The 15,497-nt window shown below is 40.4% G+C and overlaps 1 long non-coding RNA gene across 8 annotated transcripts in view; it reads left to right on the forward strand.

Annotated features, from left to right (window-relative positions):
• Window positions 1-11,412, forward strand: part of LOC119882794 — a 104,111-nt gene extending 92,699 nt beyond the window's left edge. For 3 of the 8 annotated variants that reach the window (XR_005440546.1, XR_005440542.1, XR_005440547.1), the window contains exons 4-6: window positions 4,399-4,452; window positions 8,443-8,579; window positions 9,096-11,412. This is a non-coding gene — a long non-coding RNA (uncharacterized LOC119882794). The remainder of the gene's footprint in view (window positions 1-4,398; window positions 4,453-8,442; window positions 8,580-9,095) is intronic. The other 5 variants (XR_005440549.1, XR_005440545.1, XR_005440544.1 and 2 more) reach the window with 3 other exon arrangements.
• The last annotated feature ends 4,085 nt before the right edge of the window (window positions 11,413-15,497 follow it).

Genomic DNA, 15,497 nt, shown 5'->3' on the forward strand with positions numbered 1-15,497 from the left:
ACGTGAGAGCTTTTAATCACGCTCTGTGTTTGATACATCAGTTCATTTCTATTCTGAGGTGACATTTTATTATTCGCTCAGTGGTAACCTCATTAATGCTGATGGTTGTGTGGAAGAAGTCCGGCTGCTTCAGTCGTTGTTGATGACAGATAGCGGTTGTAAAGAATATCAGACACAAAAGGAAAAAGAGTTTGAGATTCTAACACGAGCTTCAGACAGCAGCATCCCAGTCAGTTTACAGGCGGTGAAATCAGATGTCACAGTGAACAATTATTGTCATAATATTTCCAATCAGCAGACGCAGACTGCGTGGAAACTACTGCTGTCAAAATATCTGACATGTGAAATATTGTGACACTTAGGGAGTAATAGGAAATCTACGGAAAATTAAGAATTAAAGCAGAAAATTCTTCACATTTACAGCATGGCATTTGGTTGGCTTTTTAAAACATAATTTATTTCATTCACTGCTGAAATCCTTTATTTCTTTTATTTTCCACGCTCAAAGTGAATCTCTGCTCATTTAAAACTTTTGAATTAAGCAAAAGCAGTTTTATTTTTCACTAAAACCCTATGAAATCATTCACAGCAACTAGTGATGCTCACTCCCTTCACTCTACAACTGTCCTCTCATACCAGCTGATATTTTACCATCAAAGCGAACCCTTTCTTTCTACTCTCTTCATTATAAAAAATATAGAGTGTGAATTCCTAAATTGTTTTGCTGTAAATGTCCTGTATAATGACATTGGCCTGCCTCTGCTGGATTTACAGCCTCTAACACCAGTGCAGCAGCAGCAGCAGCAGCAGCAGCAGCATGAGCCTTATATGCTGAGAATACACCAAGGCCTCCCAGTCTACAGGGACATGTGTGTACAGCTGAGGTAATAGGTAGAAGAGCCAAAGACTGCCCCCTGTTGGTTACCTTTGTGAAGTGTCCAGCTGTTGGAGGTTCAGATTTGGTGACTAGACAAATGATGGAAAATATGAAACAAATGATTTCTTAGAATATATGCTATCCAAAAGTCAGATGTATGCTTGGGTTTTTTCGATGACTGCATGTGCACGCACATGTCTCTGTGTTAGAAAGGAAGAGTGTGGCATACAGCGTTAATCCAATCCAGAGCAGAAAGTGAGAGTGTCCATCTTTGTGAAGTTTTATGTGGTCTGTCTTCTCCTTCATTTCCCTCATTCTTCTCTTTCTTTTTTCTCTCAATTGGAATATATAAACCACTGCTGATATACATTTATTTTACATACATACATACAATTCTGAAGTGATATTATTGCTTATTTCTTCATGGCAGTTCACTTTTTGATGGGTATTTCATATTTCAAGGGCAGCAAGGAGAGTTTGAGATAACACTGAGTATTTCAATTCCTTGTTTTAATAGTGTCCCGTATGTATGAAAGAAAAGACAATAAATTTGAATATTCATCGCTTTTTACAGTGATGTACAAGCACTTTCTTCTTGAACCTTTATTTTCATCATCATCGTTCCCATAGCAGTGACCCCCACGACCCCTGGGATGCCTGTCCACTTCGTCCCATCAATCAGATGTGACAGCTGTCAATCAATCACTCTGGCCAACAGCGATGCTGCTTCAGCTATCCAGCAAGTTTGTCTTGCATGTCACCCTTCCTTACTCAGTGTCTACACACACACACACACCCACACACACACACAGATACACTGCGTCCACACTGTATGTTTGTTTTCTACCTCTCAGGCTCTGCAGGCCCGGCGCTGTGTGCTTATTTGCAGTGCTGCTGCTGTTTTCTCGATGCGTGGGCTAGTGTGACAGATCTGGGTCTCTACTGATGTACTACTTGGCTAGCTGGGGCTGGTTCCTGGCCATTACCAGCACATAGTGAATACTTGCAGAGAGTGAAATGAGATTGCTAAATCAATGGCAATGAGCTGTCATTTACCTGGATGCAAAGTTTAGCATTTGCCTTGTCAGTACAGATGCACTTTAATCTATTTGCTTTCCATAGCTGTGAAAACCCACTTCTTAAGGATTTTCTGTGTTTGTGCACAGTTGGGGGAATTCTGCACCTATCTTCTATGTGTGCATGTGTATAGGCGTGTGAGCCTTTTGTCTGCCTGCTCTCACCGTCAGAGCATGTTAATATTAGCGCCTCGCAGAAGACTGACTCTATCTGGACACAAAGCAGGTGATAAATGAAGATAGGTGTGTCAACAGGGACCATTTACTGTCCTGTCCTTTCCCTATTACAATACTGTACAAGCACTATGTAATGTTAAAAACCCTTCTAGGGACGGGCATTGGAAATTAGCAGTAGCTATAAATGCTGTGATGCATCTGTCCCTATCAAATAGATTTGAAAAAAATTAAATAAAATTAACAGTGTCAGTGTTTTTCGCAGGAGGGGGGTGTAAATCCAGATGCGTGGTTTTCTCCGGCAACTGCGGCTGTATAGTGATAGAAAAACGGCACAATGCACCGTCTGCCAGACAGCAGTCAAAGAGGATTGGAGATTAGCTGGGGTGCAGACACAGTCGGTCGATCAGTCACTCAGAGAGGGAGGGAGCAGAAGAAAAGCAAGAGGGCAGTGTCGTCCCGGGGATTTTTCTTTTTACCCCCCTTCCCAGTCTTTCTGGGCCCCGTCACTGATTTGAGCCTACAGTCAGTTGTACGTCGCCTCTCTCCTTCTCTACTCCATCTGTCCCTCCCCCTATCATCTCTCCTTCTTCCCTCCCTCTCTCTCACTCTCACTCTCTCTCTCTCTCTCTCTCTCTCTCTCTCTCTCTCTCTCTCTCCATACCAAAGCCTGGGGGAGCCAGTGGAGATTAAATGTAGCCTCTATAAGCCAAAGCACATCATGTAGCAATGTTTCTATGGTCCCTTCTCTCCCACTCACTCTCTCTAACTGTCTCTCTCTGTCTCTCTGTCTGTCTGTCTGTCTGTCTGTCTGTCTGTCTGTCTGTCTGTCTGTCCGTCCGTCCGTCCTTCCTTTTTTGAAGTGAGACACAGAATAAGAGAACGAAGGAAAGGGAAAGAGAGGACTGGAAAAGCGGATTTTTGTTTTTTGCATGCATGCAGAAAAGGATTTGTTTTATGGGTGGAAAACGGACAACGGCAAGGTGGAAAAAAACAACGAAAGGAGGACTACTTTCTCTCAACCTCCTCCCCACACACTCCTCACCTCTCTCTCTCTGATACAGAGGAAAAGTGGGCCTCTGGCTGTAAGCGATTACAGCTGTGAGGCAAATTAATGGATGATATTTCTCTCCCCCTTTTTCCTTTTTAAAAAAACCCCCACACGGGACCAAAAAAAAAGAGCCAGAGGGGGGAATAGAAAGAGTAAGAGAAAGATTGAGAAAAAGAGGTAGAGGACTGATATTGGGGAGCCGGAGAGTGGGGAGGAGGGGTAGTTATGTTTTTTTCCCCCGTCTTCCCTCCTTTCCAGCTCTGCATGTGATTGAAAGAGAGAGAAAACAATGCGAGGGAAAAGGGCGAGGAAGAGAGAAAGCGGAGCGAGACAAGAGATCAGCAGGCGCATTGGTTTTGTCCTTTAAGTTGGAGTTGTGAGTGTGTGTGTGTGTGTGTGTGTGAGAAAGTGTGTGTGCATTTTTTCCCTTGCCAGCCTGCCTTGGACCTGCAGGTTTGCACAAAACAGTAAGTAGAGGCTCGGGTGCGAGGAAAGGTAAATGAGTGTGGTTTTGTGTAGGCAATGCAGTGCATGAATGTGTATGTGTGTGTATGTGTGTGTGTGTGTGTGTGTGTGTGCGCACCCCCCCTCCCTCCCTTCAGTGAGGCAGCATACTGGCATGCTTCACTGGCACTGTGGCCCTGGCTGCAAGCACTGAATCCGTAGCTCGATGCTCGCTCTTTTATTTTACCTCTTACCTCTTTTCATTTTCTCACTCTCTCTCTCTCTCTCTCTCTCTGTGTCTCTCACTCACTCGCTCACTATGTCCCGCTCACTTTCCCTCACTGTCTACCTGTTCCGTCTAACCTTTAAGTTTCCTTTCAGCATTTTGTTTTCTGGGAAGAGGAATCGACTCTCTCGCGACTCTCCTCCCCAGACTGCTTACGCTTGCTCTGTGTGTTGGTGTGTGTGTGTGTGTGTGTGTGAGAGAGAGAGAGCGAAGAGATAGAGGGAGAGAGAGTGTGCACATGGTTCATTCCGGCTCAGTCCTACCACCCATCCTCATGCCTCTTTTTCTTGTCTCCGTCCATTGCTCTCTTGCCGTTTATTTCGACTTCGAGCAGCACGCCGGAGGGACGGGCCGCTTCGTGCCGCAGCTTTTTTGTGAAAAAATTTTTTTCTTCTTCTGAACATAACTGGAATCATGTTGCCGTGCTGTACGTTTAAATCTGAGCTTTCTCTTTCCCTCTCTGTCTCTTTTTTCTTCCCCTCCCAAGCAGGAAGCGACTTAGAAGAACAACGAGCAAGGGGGCATCCTGGATCCGAAGGGGAGGGTGAGTCGATACCAACGAGTACTCTTCCTCTCCACTTCCCTCTCTGCTCCCCATCTGTTTCCTAAGCTTTAGACCACCATGGTGGCATGAAGGAGCCGTAGAGCTTTATTATCTGGCTCGTCCTTTCTCTGTGCAGCCTCTCCGGAGACCACGCTGAGCGGGGATTTGCAATGATCGAGCGTGCATTGAATGATTTTATTAACAGTGAAAGACATGACAGTCGGATGAGCATGCAAGTCATCACGACAGAGGGATTGTTTGACGCTGTGCGGTCCTAGCCTCAGATTTCGACGCTGTAATTAATGCATCTACAGAGGGTTTTTGTCTTGGACATCCGCAGCAGTGATTTTGATTTTCCCTGAAACGGCGGGGGATCTTTAGGCGTACTGTACAGCAGCAGGCTCTGTACCTGATGGCAGGAGGCATTTTTCAAAGTGCTGTATTGTTCGGCTGAGGTGGGGGAGGGGGAGAAAGAGAAAGAGAGAGAGAGAGTTGGGGGGGGCTGGCCAATGTTGTGTCTGGCTGAGGCTTGCACTTGTTGTATGTTCACAAATACAGTGGAGGTTGCAATGAGTGAGTTCAATTAATGCATGTCATTTAGGAGTGTGTGTTTGATGCATAGCTACATGTGTGTAACCGGAAGAGCTCGCTCTATATGCAGGAGATGCTCAGACGTCCTCATCTGACTTAAAGACGAGTTCAGTACATTCTTTTTTGTCTAACATCATTGTAGTAAACAAAGGAAAAGCCAAAATCCTGAATGCTGAGGGCTGAAAGCAGCTGTGTGAGGAGGTAGAGGAGTCCGTGTGAAGATGTATCTCTCTCCGTCCCTGAGACCCTAACTTGTGACGTTGTGCTTTCATGTCCACGGGTTAGGCTCTCGGGAGCTGAGAGGGATGCACGGCCAGCACTATTTCCAGCGCGCTCCTGCCTCAAACAATGGCAATCAGAGGGGGAAGACCATGGCGCAGTGAGCTAAGGCGTTCACCGCACGCTCACTGTCACACACCTTGCAGTTGGGCTCACACCCTCCTGTGTGTTACATGTTACCTGGGCTTATCTGATTTCTGTCTGCTGCACTGTGCAACATCGCATACGATGAAATGTGGATCACGTCCGGACTGGTGTATACTGGTGAAATCTCTATGGTTGGGAGGAGGGGGATGTAGTGGCATGGATGCTGTTGCAAGGGTCATGTGACATGTGAGCTGAGGCGTGTAAAAGGATGACAGGAAGCTGTCCATGTGATGCTACTCACACATATAAAGCAGTTATTGTAGTGTTTTGATCCAATTTCACACAAGTAAGACACATTAATGAGTAGTTTTATTGTTTCATGGTCTGAATGCTGTTTTAAATGACTTCCCACCTCAGAGGAAAAACATTCTCTGGCAAATATCTGCTGTTTTAAGCAGCTAAGCATTTTTTTTTAGCAATCCAGTAGCATAACAACAAGCACAAGGTATCTTTATAAACGAGCTTTAGGTGGAATGCTAATTGGATACCAATGCTTATTGGCATCCTAAGCCAGGCATTGTTTCTAGTGCTAGTAAAGAAATAGCTAAACAGCTGATTAGCATCAGTAGCTTATAAGAGATAATGCTAATGCTGCTGTGATAGCATTAACCTCTTCATATGCCAGTAGATACAGTTAAGTAATGAAACATCTGTCAGATTAATAGCTCTCTGTTTCTCCAGCAGGCTGGCTGTGTGTGTGTTTCTTTATGACTTGAGAGCAGCACAGAGTAATGTTGAGAGCGTGACAATGACAGCTCTGTACATTACGTGCTTGACCTCAGTGAACCCTCTGCGATGTTAACACAAATGTAAAGGTGGCGGTAAGAACACACTCACCGTGCAGCTAGTGATGTCCACAGAGTCTGAGGTGCCCCTTTGCAGCCAGACCGCCGACCACGCCACTCTCCATGATTCATTTGTGAAGTGCTTCTGAATATGCAACTGCTGATCTGATCCTGGTGTCGAGCTGCAACCAGAGTGGCAGCACACTTTGTCGTCGATAGTAACAACAGTCCCACTCGCTGACTTTGAATTCAGTTGGTCATAGTAGCAAAGTAGCACATGGCGGCTCTTCAGGGCACACATCCATTTTCGTTTGAGCCATGGCTGGTTGTCATCCTACCTTGCACTTTAGACTTTGTTCTCAGGAGGCCTTTGCTGAAATTTGCAGCGTATACTTAACAGCAACTCTTTTTTCAGCATGATTCCTTGATATTTTGACTTAGGCCCATTACACTGTAGCTAGTATCTGTTTTTAATGGGACATAGCGTGATTATTGATGATTAATCATCTTTGTGGACGCTTTCCTTCCTTTAAATGGATGCTAAACCCCATGCACTTGTGGATCTCAGATTTTACAAAGAGGAAATTGTGCTGGGTAATACACACTAGATATGCCAATGTGTTTTTGGTTTGGAATCTTCCACAGGATGTTATCTTAGATATTATGATATGACATGGTAAGATTTAGTTATTCGAACAAGCTTGCATGAAGATGGCATTTCTGCCCATGTGCAACAGAGAAGGCCAGCATCTCAAATCATTGTGACCCTGAAGCTTCATATATTTTGATCAATAAATGCCTCTTTTTGGGATCACCAGAATGACGGTTTGCTTTTATTTGACCTTGAAAAGTATATTTATCATTTTCCCTGCTCCACTTCCATTTATTCAGCTGGCAACAGCTGGATATGATGTGCTGATGTCTTGAAAAATGTGCTTCATTCATTCGATCCTGTTGTTAATGAACTAATATGGATTATAACTTGAACTTTAATCTGATGCTTTAGCATTTCTCTTATATAACGCCTCTCTCAGCCCCATGTCTCTTTTTTTTCCCCGACCATCTCTCTGCCTCAAAATCGTTTTTTATTTGTTCAGCTCGGTGAACAAACACTAACCTGGAGCAGTTAGTGTCTAGCCGGTAAGCTCGAAAGGGGCTGCAGGCTTGCTCTCCATTGTTCGGCTGCTCCGCACACTGTCTGTACACTGTGTCCCCATGGCTGAGGCAGACATGGAGGATAGACAGACAGACATAGCGACTGGTGGGCATATACCCGCCTCGATAAGCTGCTTCACCGCCCCAATTTTGCCAGAATTTTTTACAGAAGGGATATGGGCCGATCAGTGTCGTCTACTCCGACATGATGCAGATGATTGTATCAGGGAAGCCTGTGAGCTGAATTCTGATCTGGTTCTGGTACGAACATTTCAGACAGATTAAACGAAAACTTGGGTCAAACTTAATCTTGTTCTTTGACTCAGCAGCTTCAGGTGTGTCAGTCGTTGAAACCTGTAATGACACCTGCCTTACCTGCCTGAGAGTTTTATGTCTCAGAGATTTACTAGTCTAGATTTCAGTTTCAGTTTTAGTCTCCCACAGTGGGCTAAATGCAGCGTTTGTGTTCGGGTATCAGTTGATTCTAAATACCAGTAGGCAGCTGTTGATTGATGTAATCCCTTTTAAGGTGGACCTTTGTTAAGGTAGACTGCGGAAGGTGCAGTGGACACCCAGTGGATAACTTAAATCTGGTCAAAAGGGAGTTTAGTGTGCTATAGTTCAAGTGTGGAGGGTATGTTGGATGGATTGCTGCAGGGTGACGCCCAAAGCGCCTTAGGAAAATCAGGACTCAGCTCGATATGGATCGAAATAAAAGTGAAATTATTGATAAGAGAGATTGATCGGCACGTTGAGAAAAAGTGGCGAATATGGCGACAGAGGACTAGCGATGAGCCTAGACGTCTCTTTGTGGCAGCAGGGGTGGTTCCTCTCCATGTTGAGTTTACAGTCACCATTCTGCAGTTTTCTTCTGCCACTCCCTTCAACACACAGCCTCGACTGGCCTCGCAGGCGGGAGAAGCACACTCATCAATAATCAGACCTTGTCAGCGCGCGTGTATGTGTCTCTCCGTCCTATGGTATCTGTCAGCATGTCTGTAATTTCTGTTTGTGTGTGTATGTGTGTGTTTAGCAGTTTTTCCCCACTGCAGAGGGGCTCACTACCCCTTCCCTCCAGTCTGTCGGTGAAACAAGATGGCGTCGCAGCTCCACGTGGGCCCTCCCGCGCTGGTTAATGCCCACTACCAATGGCACCAGATAGCTATGGAGGTAATTTTTTGAAATGTTGCACACCTGGGGTTTATCTACTTGCCACATAGCTCAAACTGCTGAGGCACTTCTTTACTGTACTGTACTGGAGCTTGGCTGACTTTTACAGATTTAGGATTTGGGGCAGATCCCGTGCTTCCATCGTTATTCTTGTTTTTTTCACTCAGTCTGTGTATCAGCTGCCAGACTGTATGCTGTTTTGTCTGCAATCTGGGCGGTTACAAATGTGCTGGTGGGATGGACGAGTACATTTTCAGCTTGATTTGTCTGTCTGTGTGTGTGTGTGTGTGTGTGTGTGTGTGTGTGTGTGTGTGTGACTCAGGCTAAATCCAGTTTAAAAAAGATTGGGGATTGTGCACAGCCACATCACACCAGCAGATTAACCAGACTACACAGTAACCTCATTAATCTGAGAGACTGATGTCACCAACAATGTGTCAGCTGTCACACACACACACACACACAAATGAACAAACACATGCATTTAAAAGTGTTTCCTTTGTCTCTACCTAATAGAAACCCAGGTACTGATGACTGGAGGCCGAGGCAGAGCCCATCTCCTCTTCCACAGTGTTGTCCTGCTCCATGTCATGGATTTAAAGACATGCTGGAAATCCCCAGATGAATCAACATTTAACACTTTGCTGCCACGTCAACCAAAAAGCTGCAAGCGTGTTTTTTTGGGGGGGATGTTTGAAGGAAAAGAGCTTAAGCATGTTGGCTGTGGTTAACTTTTTGGATAATTTTCTGCCTCAGCAGCCTTGATACCAGGAAGCTGTGCAGATGCGATCAGCTATTGTGAGTCTGCACAGAAAGATTTGATTTTGGGGTTTCAAGTTGGTTTCTCTTGTTTTTTATTTTTATTTTTTTTACAACTGAGCTGTGAAATGTTTTTGAAGGACTATATCTGTAATCTATTTGATGATGATGGGCACATCACGCTGCCGCTGGATCAGGACAAGATATTATTACACCAACAAATCACAGAATCACAGAATTTTAGACTTTGTCTTTATCTGAGTTCTTTACAAAGATGTTAAAACATTTAGATGCCTGCTCTCTGTTCATGAGAATCTTTGTGACAACATGACATTTTTATAACAAAATGTTGCCTTCTTGTTTGTCTGAAACTTACCACTGCAAAGATTAGTTGCAGTTGTTGCCAAAATATTGTTGTTTCCAGCTTCTCAGAATATGAGAACTCTATGTTTTTCTTTGTCATACATTATAGTGAACAGAATATCTTTGGGTTTTGGATTGTTGGTCAGACAAATCAAGACATTTGAAGATGTCACCTTGGACATTTTATAGACCAAATGATTAATCTAGATATTGATCTAGAATTGATCACTAAGGTAAATTATCATCAGTTGTAGCCCAACTTTTGTAAATGGAACAAAGGCAACATAATATACAGAATTTGTAGTAGTAGATAAAATGAACGTTTAGATCCCACACAGGGACATTGAAGTGTCACAGCAGTAAAAGGAATTAAAAGAACAGATGCACAGTAATCTTTAAAAAACTAGAATACTGCATACTATATACTGTCAAATAATATACTGTACAATATTGCAATCTGAGACACAATTATTGGATTGAATTTTTTAAGATCCTTGTCTCCTTAATTATTCAAGCACACATTTCTCATCTATTACTGTGTCTCATTAATTTGTCTTTCAGCTCTGCCTTTCTGTCTCTGTTCCCATTTTATTCTGTTTTCTATTCTCCAAATAAAATTCCAATCATTTGTTTTGATTGTGTGTGACATTGTGATATATTGTTCACCTCAGGGACACTGAATGTTAAGTGTTATCTTTATTATTTAAAGCAAATTGTCACTTGCATTGTTATTTCTATTCCAATGTTAACCACAAATGTATACTTGTGTTTTTAATGGAAGAATTCTATTTTTCACATTTTTTGTTTTGTCTCATAAAACACAATTTACAGCTGAGTGTGTGTGCTGACCAGAGATCCTTACCAGAGCTGAAGCGTCTTGCAAATGTAATATATGAAATGAATCTATATGCTATAAATATATAGTGTGAACATCTTGTAACATTTATGTGATGTGATTTAAGTACCGTTTTTGTTCTACAGTTGAATTCTATTTTGTATAGGCGTTATGAAGATCATGACTGTATTATATTTTACAACAACATAACTTATGATAATTCCACTTTTTCCCTTGTAATAAATATAGCAATGATGTAAGAGCAGGACAGTAAGCTTAGTGTTCTCTTCAGAAGCTTGGTATTAAAATAGAGACATCTTACGGTTGTGTCTAAATAAAGCCTTGAAGCTGTCGTTTAACATGATTGTCAATTCTTTCAACTGTCATGCTTATTAATAGAGCTCTGAATGATTTTTCTAAACAGGCGTAGTATGTTTTATATTTTATCTTTGGAGGTATTTTTGCAACTTTTTAAAGGCTTGAATCTGTTTCAATAAGATTAACTCTTTGGCGTGATTTTTATTTCTGCAGAGCTGCCAAGACATATTGCAACATCCTCTCTGCTGGCCACAAAGATATCGGACAGTAAATGGACAGAAACTGCTTTGTGATTCTCTCTCTTACAGCCCATTTGACCAGGTCACGACATGTGGAGGAATGGTCCAAGAACAGGAGACAGATTTGACAGGCACCCTGAAGCAAGCTTCAATTGCCCATACACACACATATACACATTTTTGTGGTATACAGGTTATCTTGGGTGGGACATATATATACTGTAGTTGTGTGGCTCCATTCTTTTCCAGACTCATTTAAATGTCTGTACTTTGTAATGCAAAAATATTTGATACTAATAAAACATTTATTAAAAATGTACTTGTTTTGTATTATTGTAATACTCTTGTACTGCTGTAAGGCTCTATGCTTACACTTTAGCATGTACACTTGATTCTAACACTTAAGCATACACTGTGCTAAATGAGATCAATGGTAGAACTTCAGCATGCTCTGTACTAAGTGATGGGTGGCTCCATGCTTGCATGTTAGCATGGAGTTAGCAACTGTATGCTAATTAATAGTAGGCATCACATTAACAATAAAAATATACAATGCTGTGCGATCATTATAAAATTAATATACGCTATTCTGAAAAATATTTCCTCATGGTGACATATAAGCATACATATTATTGAGTGAGTAAACATACATTATGATAGTACATTCCAAGCCAATATTTAGGTTACATTTTCACCATTCTGAGTAACATGGCTTCATGCTTACACATTAGTTGACATTAAGCTAATTCTATCATCTTGATAACATTATAACATTCCACCCTCACGTGTGCTGCAATGCTGCGGTCCATGGCATGCATTCAAGAAGTTGTTTAGCGATAAGGTGTCAACATTTTGTGGTGTCCACTTAACCTCAACCTTTCTCCTCTACGTCAGTGATTCACCACATTTCCCAGAATTACTTTCAATACTCTTAAGAGGTCTTGCCTGGACCTGCTACAGTCAGCTTTTGATTTTATATTGGTTTGAGTTTTCATGACAGGAACATGGGCACATACTCCAGGACTGAAAGGGGATTAGTAACTGCCACAAAGTTAGATTTTGTAACTTTAAAAAAACAGTCAAATAGAAATGTATCTGTTTCATTAGTGGTAATGTGGTAATTTTGTCTTTTTAGACATATAGAAATGATTTAATTATTGACTCCTTTTTCAAATTATATTCACATCAATATGTAATTTAGACGCCTGAATGTGTTGTGTGTTTTATGAAATTATTTGTAGTTTTTTGAATAAAGAAAGTATAAGAAATATATACTGATGCCTTTCTAGTACTGTCATTTCACTATGTATGCATTAAAAAATATCATTTTAAAACCAATATTAATTTATGCCATGTTAAAATGTTAATATGGAGAACTAGAATCACTTTACAATCAGAAATGATTTTGGTTCTGTTTGCTGATAATTACCAGGGAAGTCTCTCAAAGGGTCAATCTACATAAAAATATTGCCTTTCTTAGTAGTAGATTATCTTATCACCTATATCAATCATTCAAATTCAGTCATTTAAATTACATTCTCAGATTCAAAAAAATTAAAAAGGCTATCATGTTTACTACAAATTCGTATTTGATGGTGCAGACCATGCCCATTTATTATGTTCCTCTAACTTGAACTCTGGAATAAACTGTAGTCTGGAATAAACTGGATGCATACTCACATATATTCTGTCAGTTTGTCACTTTGATTTCCCAACCCTCTCACCTCAACCTGACTTCATTAACAGCAATCTTGTGAGTTGCCTCAGTGTGCGGTCGCCATGGATCTCTCTGGTTATAGAAAACAAACAGCACAGTGGAAATCGATCCTTATTTACAGATGTTAAAAGGATGCATTGATGCGCACTGCAATCCCACATTTTAAGGATGTCTAACTGTGAGTATTTTCCAGTTGTGTCAAATATAGAAGATGTGAGGCTTAATTTGAAATAGGTTTCACATCAAACATTATGTAAAGAGAAATGATTAAATATAGATTAACAGCTCGTTGGATGTATTTCTGATGGTTGTGACCATTGTTCATTTGACCAAGATGATTAGGATTTCTGCATACAATTCCCATACAAAACGCTGTAATCTGTAAAGAATGTCAGCCATAATTGTTGGAATACAAATGTAGACACACACAGTATACTGACAGCACACAGCTGAATCTCTATCTCATCTGACATGATTTTTTTCACTCATTCGCTGTCTCTCGCTCTCCCCTATGCCTCCATCGCTTGCTCGCTCTGCCTGTAAATCCATGCTTAGATTTGGCTCACACACAGTGGAGCTCTCTGCAGCTGTAAGTAGGCCAAAAGCCATCTGAGGACAGGGCTCAGAGAGAAAGAGGGAGAGACAGATCTAGGGAGGGAGGAATAGACAAGCGGGTTTGGGAAAATGACTGAATGAAGCTCATAGAAGACCTGAAGAAGGATATGGTTTTATTTAGCATCAATTACACTTTTAAATCCTATTTATCATTTGATTTGTGGGTCTTTTTTTAACTTATCTTTGGGATTACACAACACATTTAAAGGTCGTTGTCGTGAATAGACTGCGAACTACATGATAGGGCTATAATATAATATAATATAAGTTAACACTGATATTTTGTATCTTTAATTGTGACATTTTACTACACATTTAGACAATGACATGAAAGATGTACATTCTGCCCTGAAAACAGTAATGATGAAAACCCTTGAGATGGTTTAGGTCTGTTTAAAAATGTAAAGATGCATCTGAATCTGAAATCTGAATCTGAAAAATATACTTTATATACTTCACTATACTTGTGTGAAACTTGATCAACTAAACTGACTCATGTTTGTAGGGAAATAGTTCAATTATATTGGTGTATGCAGGATATTTATTACCCCTGCTTCTGTTGTTTAAATGTCAAAGTAGGCAAAATGGTTTTAGTTGCAGTACACAGCCGGTAAGAGATGCATTAAAATACAAAATGTCCAAACCCAGCCGGCACTCTTTATTGTAGCAGTAAATACTCCATTGTTTTAAGCCAACATCTTTACAAAACAGTACTTGTTTTTTTTCTTTATTACATGTTTGTGCCATATTTTCCAATATTAAAAAACTCTTGCTATAATGACTTTTTTTCATGCTTTTACTTTGCAGTATTGTAAAAAATATGTCTGTGTGCTTGAATGCACATGAATAAACTCATCTTGTCTTTGAATGGACATTGTTTTACAGGCTTTACATAAAAAATATATATATTTATTTGTTATTTTCTTATTATTCATACTTTGCAACACATCTTGGCTACATTCTCAAAATTTCTACCTCAGAAAGGTATGTAATTAATCACAAAGGAATCTGTCTTCATGTCTTAGTTGACAGCAGCAGTCAATCTATGTCAGGCCAGCACGCTATTCTTTACTTATCTTTACCTCCTAAACATTTCATAAATTTAGATACAATTTCTTTCATTATGGATTATTATATGATGGACTTTTCCCCTTTTGATTATATTTTGGTCAATATGCAATCAATAAATCTTTTGTTTTTCTCTTATAAAAGCTTCACATTTCTTGGTCTCACCATCTCACACCCTCAAGGCAACAGTGTTCACGAAGTTAACTGTCTAACACACAAATCCAGCTTACTGATCCTTAAAGTTCACAATAAAGTGCCTTATATATGAATATTTAAAGGTGATGGATATCAAAGACACTGCAATCCACAAAAACTCTATCTACATAGGTTTGATTTCCAGCTCATGGAAGTAATTTTACCTAAGTTCAATTTTACATTTTTAAATTCTAAATTCTCAATTCTGTCCTAAACCTCTAGTTTAAGTCTTGTCATTTTTGTCGAAGAGCTTATACTCATTTCACTTAATTAAAGACTGTCATTTTAGCACACCTTAACTGCACTGTTATCTTATTGTATGCAAACTTTTGTACACGTAATATATTACTCAGGATATTCACTCTTCAATTCACATTCACAACTGTTTTTTCCCCTCATAAATATAGATTTTTGAAACAGTTTGTTCTGAACTATTAATTCACCTGTTTAGCATGACCAAAAGGAGATGGCAACCAGGAGATGATGTAATGCCACCAGATTACATTGCTGTAATCGTACCAATATACAAAACATATTAAACATGCATCTTTATCTTTATATAGTTCTGTTCATGTTGATTTTTTATGTTAAGATGTTTTCATACTGAACATCTAAGGCAAACTTTTTTCCCCCCCGCAGTATTTGCTCATGATAATAATTAATAAAGGTATTCATGATGATATTTAGGCATTTCAAAGCACTTGGTGTGGTAACTACAGAACGATTAAGGTTAATCAAAGGTTGTGGACATGGCTAAACACTGAAAAAGTATTTTGAATTGAATGAAAGACATGTACTTGGTACTCAAA

The sequence above is a fragment of the Micropterus salmoides genome, unplaced genomic scaffold (assembly GCF_014851395.1).
Source record: "Micropterus salmoides isolate LMB-PRFRI ecotype aquatic unplaced genomic scaffold, ASM1485139v1 Ms_hic_scaffold_3, whole genome shotgun sequence".
NCBI lineage: Eukaryota > Metazoa > Chordata > Actinopteri > Centrarchiformes > Centrarchidae > Micropterus > Micropterus salmoides.